We start from the raw sequence: 6,108 nt of genomic DNA, 5'->3' as shown, positions 1-6,108 counted from the left end.
TCACTCACTAGGATTTCCATTTGCCCAGCTTCACTCACTAGGACTTTCCAACTATCTAGCTTCACTCACCAGGACTTTCACCTAGCTTCACTCACTAGGATTTCCATTTGCCCAGCTTCACTCACTAGGACTTTCCAACTGCCTGGCTTCACTCACCAGGACTTTCCTTCTGCCTAGCTTCACTCACTAGGACTTTCTTCTGTCTGGCTTCACTCACCAGGACTTTCCTCTGCATAGCTTCACTTACTAGGACTTTCTTCTGCCTGGCTTCACTCACCAGGACTTTCCAGTCAAGTATCCAGTCAACCTTGACCTACTTGACTTTCCTTCACATCTCAACTGGTCAACCTTGACCAAGCGGGAATTGTATCAACAATCTCCCCAAATGAACAACTGCACCTGCATTGTCCATATCATCTAAACCCAATATATTGTCAAACATCGAAACCCAAACCAAGACTCAAGCTTGGTCAACCAGGTCAACCTTGACCTAAAGGATATTGCACCAACACTCGATGTATACCAGGGCAATCATCAAGTGTCGCTCACCTGAGAAGATCAAGAGAAGGTCAGTTTCATCACGACCGATGGAACCTATTGCTACAACATCATTCCGTTCGGACTGAAGAATATTGGAGCAACCTATCAAAGGCTGATGGATAAAGTGTTCCATAAGCAAATCGACCATAACATGGAGGTCTATATCGATGACATACTGATAAAATCACTCCGAGCGGCCGACCTCTGTATGGACGTTGAGGAAACATGCCAAATACTAAGAATCTATGAAATGAAGCTGAACCCTAGCAAATGCCTATTCAGCACGAGGAGCGGTCGTTTTCTCGGGTATATTGTGACCGAGCGGGGATCGAGGCAAATCCAAGTAAGGTGAAGGTCCTGCAAGACACGCATCTACCTCTTAATATGAAGGAGGTCCAACGACTGACCGGACGGATCACTGTACTCTCAAGGTTCATCTATAAGATGTCCAATTGAAGTTTTCCATTCTTTAAAATGTTGCGCCTGAAGGCGCTGGAGTTCCGTTCTATTTCAATTTCCCCTGTACCAAAATTGTACAAGTACAGAACTTTTCCTAGCAATCCACATGTCCGATCAGACATGTGTTTGATCAATCAAGCAAGTTCTTGATTGATCAAAGCACACCTTGATCGAAGCACAAGATTGCTGGTCTCTTGTGTTGGTATTCAGGATTCATACAAAGAAAACTAAACTAATTACGCAGCGGAATTAAAGAACTAGTTGTACCTTTCCTTATAGCCAAAGATCTCTTGATTTTCTGTTGTATTCCTCTCCTCTTCTTAGACGTCGTGTGGGAGACGATCTACCAAGACAAAAACCACCCTACTTCTCTTCATTGTTTCCAAACCGCCGGCAACCAAAAGGAGCTCTAGGATGGGGCGCCTTCTCCTCTTCTTCCTCTCCTCCAAGCCGCCGGCCACAAAGGATTCTAAGCAAGAGGCGCCGACCCTAGCAAGGTTCCCTCTTTGTTTCCAAGCCGCCGACCCTAGGGGATTCTAGGCAAGGGGTGCATCAGACCCTAGCAATGGGTGAAAGAGAATTATGGAAAGTTAGGTTTAGCGCTACCAACTCCTTTTTATAACTCTTGCCGCCGGCTATAAGGAAAGAAAGAATTAATAGAATTCTGTTGGGGTGGATGCGAGAATTTATATAGAGGCTACAACAGGGACCTAGAGGAGGAATTTGTTTAGGCCTCCTGATGGGCTTGGGCTTTCTGTGTTCAGCCCGAATACTCAACTCAAGTTTATCAATAATAATCCATACCACTAAAAGGTTATTATTGAACTACCGCACCAATCCCATATTACAATATGGGCTCCTTCTTATCATGAGTGCGTTAATTTCCCTGCGTTTAAGATATCGTATGTCCGTTAATTAAATGAGTTATTGATAACTCAATTAATTAACATCTGATTCCAAGAGTAGTACCACTCAACTTTATTATCATGCCGGACTAAGTCCATCTGCAGGGTTTACATGATAATCCTTATGAGCTTCTCAAGGGGACATCATCAGCCTAAATAATTAGGACACAGATTCCTTCTATAATCAACAACACACCATATAAACAGTACTATCTCCCAACTCATCGGGCCTATTGATTTAACCAATAAATCTTACCCATCGATAAGTTAAAGAAATAAATACTAAGTATACGTGTTTGTTATTATATATAGATTAAGAGGACGCACATCCATAATAATAAAGGTTCTGTTCTTTTATGTAGTCATTATAAATCAAACAACCTCAAACGGTCCTGCTCAATACACACATAGTGTACTAGTGTAATTTTATAGTCAAGACAGACTAATACCAAATTACACTACAACCATTCCAATGATTTATCCTAATCCATCTTAGTTGTGAGTCACTATTTATAATTTATAAGAAACTAATAACATGATCTTCTGTGTGGCACCACACACCATGTTATCTATAATATAAATTAAATGAACAACTGCATTAATATATATATAAATATAAAATGCAAATATTTGAGCAAAGTGATTCTCATTTCAAAATAAATGTTCACACAAAAGCTAGGCTTTATAGTATACATCTCAACAGCATCGAGCTACGAAATTCCAATGGGATGCAGAGTGCGACCAGGATTTGGAAGAGCTTAAGGAGTATCTTAACTCTTTGCCTGTGCTAGCTAAGCTGAGCGTAGGAGAGTCTCTCTGGATCTATCTGCCATCCACCGAGCATGCGGTCGGCTCGACATTAGTCAAGCAGAATGACCGCGAACAACAGCCTGTATATTTTTTAAGTCATATATTGAAAGATGTCAAATTTCGCTACACTAGTCTGGAAAAGTTAACTTACGCACTAGTGCTTGCCGCTCGGAGACTCCGCCCTTACTTTCTTGTTCACCTGATCATCGTCAAGACCAATAGTACCTTAGGAAAAGTCCTCCTCAACCCAAAGACGCCCGAGCGGTTGATCAAATGGACCATGGAATTAAGCAAGTTTGATAGTCAATATCAACCTCGAACGGCGATCAAAGCACATGCCTTAGTTGATTTTGTCATAGAAGTCCAGAACGCGGAACTAGAAGCAACCTATAGAATATATGTGAACTGTTTTTCCACTCGTCAAGGGGGGGCGAGATCGGCATACTATTGATCTCACCAAGGGAAGATCGAATACAGCTCTCCGTTCGGCTAGATTATCAGGCCACCAACAACGAAGCTGAGTATTAAGTCTTGATAGCCGACTTACAGGTAGCATAACATGTCGGAGCCACAAAAGTCCTCATTCACTCAGATTCTCAGTTGGCCGCCCAGCAGCTGTTAGGGACTTTTGAGATTAGTAGCTCCCAACTCAAGTTGTATGTAGAAGCCTTCGAGAAGGTAAAGGTAAATTTTTAGGAGGTCATTATACAGAAGATCTCCCGGTTGGACAATCAAGTAGCAGATGAATTGGCTAAGTTAGCCAGTTCACTATCACTAGTCGTGATCAACCAGCCGATCAAACAGGTCTTCCTAGTGGCGAACATCGACCGGATGGAGGGAGTAGTTTACTCAAGTGACTGGAGATCGCCACTGATCGAATTCCTCCGAGCGGGTACCATGCCGACCGACCAAGAAGCAACGCAACTATTAAAAAAAGGGCCGGATGGTTCACCTTGATCGGGGATCAACTTTATAAGAGAGTCTTCTCCAAACCCTTACTCAAGTGTGTTTGATCAGAGGACGCATAGGACATCCTACAGGAAATGCATCAAGGATCCTGTGGAAGCCATCCGGGTGGTCGTTCCCTGACTCGAAAGATCCTCCTGCTGGATTTTTTTTGCCAACTCTCCAAGAGGATGCCACTCGGACAGTTGCCACCTGTCTATCCTGTCAAAGGTACCACAACATCCCGCATTGACCAATCGAGGAGATGAAGACATCCATTCCCCATGGCAACCAGTCAACGAAGGTTCTTGCTCATTGTTGCGGACTACTTCTCAAAGTGGGTGGAGGCCGAGTAGCTAGTAAGAATAAGTGAGCAAATGGTTATCAAATTCATCTGGCAAAACATCCTGTGTTGGTTCAGCATCCCCCGCTGGCTTGTCTTAGATAACGAGAGGCAATTCGCTGATCGGAAGCTCAAAGAATGGTGCGAAGGTTACGGAATCCAGCAAGCCTTCATCTTAGTGGCCTACCCCCAAAGCAATGGTCAAACGGAAGTCGTCAATTGGGAGATACTCAGAGGATTGAGAGCTCGACTCGACCACGTAGGAGGCAGCTAGGTCGATGAACTCCCAAGCGTCCTGTGGGCCATGTGCACGACCCCAAAGGAGGTGACTAGTGTGACACCATTCCATCTGGTGTACGGTAGTAAACCACTAGTCCCGGTGGAAGTTGGGGTGGAGTCCGACCGAGTTTAGCACTATGACAAGGAGAAGGACGAATAGAGATTGATAGAGCTAGACTTGGTCGACGAGGCACGAGACAAGGCTGTTGTTCGGCTTATTGCATACAGACAGCGGATAAAGAAGAACTACAACCGAAGGGTGATCTCAAGGTCCTTCCAGGTCGGTGATCTAGTGTGGAAAAAGAAAAAGCCAGACGACGACGTCACCAAACTCGAAGCTCCATGGGTAGGACCTTACAAGGTCGTACAGAAGCTTCGTTAGGGGGCCTACTACTTGGAGGACGAAGACGACAGACGACTTGAGTGGCCGTGGAGCGTGAATCACCTCCAATCCTACAGACCCGGATGAGAGGTGCGAGAGCAAATGAAGATGTATTTGGGTATTTACCTTCTGTATGCAGGACAAACAAGAATAAAATCGAAGTTTTTCACTTATCAACGGTCGAGCGGCGACCTTAAACCCTTGTCTTCACCAACGGTCGAGTGGCGACCTTAAACTCTTGTTTTCACCAATGGTCAAGCGGCGACTTTAAATCCATATCTTCATCAGCGGTCGAGCAACGACCTTAAACTCATGTCTTCACCAGCGGTCGAGCGTCGACCTTAAACTCATGTCTTCATCAGCGGTCAAGCGAAGACCTTAAACTCATGTTTTCATCAGCGGTCGAGCAGTGACCTTAAACTCATGTTTTCATCAGCGGTTGAGCGGCGACCTTAAACTTATGTCTTCATCAGCGGTCAAGCGACGACCTTAAAACTATACCACGAAATGGTCGAGCAGAGAGCTTAAAGCCGGAACTGATTGACCACTTAAGAAAAAGATAATCCGTTGCCAATCAGAGAAACACAAGGCCACACTTACAGTTTATGCGGCAATACAAGTCGAAAAAGCCGAGCGACCAGAAAAGAGACAAAGAAAAATAGAAGTTTGCTGGATGAACATGCATTCATTGATACTTTGAGAAAATTGTACAGAAGCAAAACTCACAAGCTCACTCCAAAAAATCTAAAACATCGTCGGACAGTGACTCAGTCAACTTGTCTCGACTGATGACCTTGAGGGGAGGTAGCCGCTTTCCTTCAGCTGATCAAGCGTCCCGTCGATAGCCAGGTCAAATAGACGGAGTGCCCGATAAGAGATCTTATCATTAAAAGTATCTGAGCGGATGTAGCCTTGTTTCATAAGGTCAAACCGACTCGACTCGGCTCCCTGCTAAGTCTCTAAGGCCATGCGGGAAGCCTTTAGCTTTTCCTTCAATTGGGCCAGCTCTTCATCTTTTTCGGCGAGCTAGGTCTTCGCCACCATCTGGTCTGCCGATCGCCCATCTCGCTCGGTCTTCAAAATGACCTCAGTATCCTTTAGGTTTTAGGCCAACACCCGAAATTCTTTATTTTTGATCTCCAAATCCTCGATGGCTCGGAGCTTTCTAGTGTTCACCAAATTAAGCTTGGACTCGAAGGAGTTGACCTGCTTATTAAGATGAGCCAATTGGTCAGCCCGCTCGACTCCTTTGCTCTTCTCCGCCTCCAGTTGCTTGGCGCTCACACTCAGATTGGCTCTTAGTTGAGCCTTCTTAGAACTCATCTACTCCAACTGCGCTTGGGAAGCAGATGATTGGCCACTCGGGGCCTGTAGTTACTTAACTTGTTGCTCCAAAAATATCAGCTTTTGACACATGGCTAGATTCTCTACCCAATACTGCGAGG

The sequence above is a fragment of the Zingiber officinale genome, chromosome 5B, assembly GCF_018446385.1.
Source record: "Zingiber officinale cultivar Zhangliang chromosome 5B, Zo_v1.1, whole genome shotgun sequence".
NCBI lineage: Eukaryota > Viridiplantae > Streptophyta > Magnoliopsida > Zingiberales > Zingiberaceae > Zingiber > Zingiber officinale.
Note: the sequence above shows the minus strand (reverse complement) of the source record.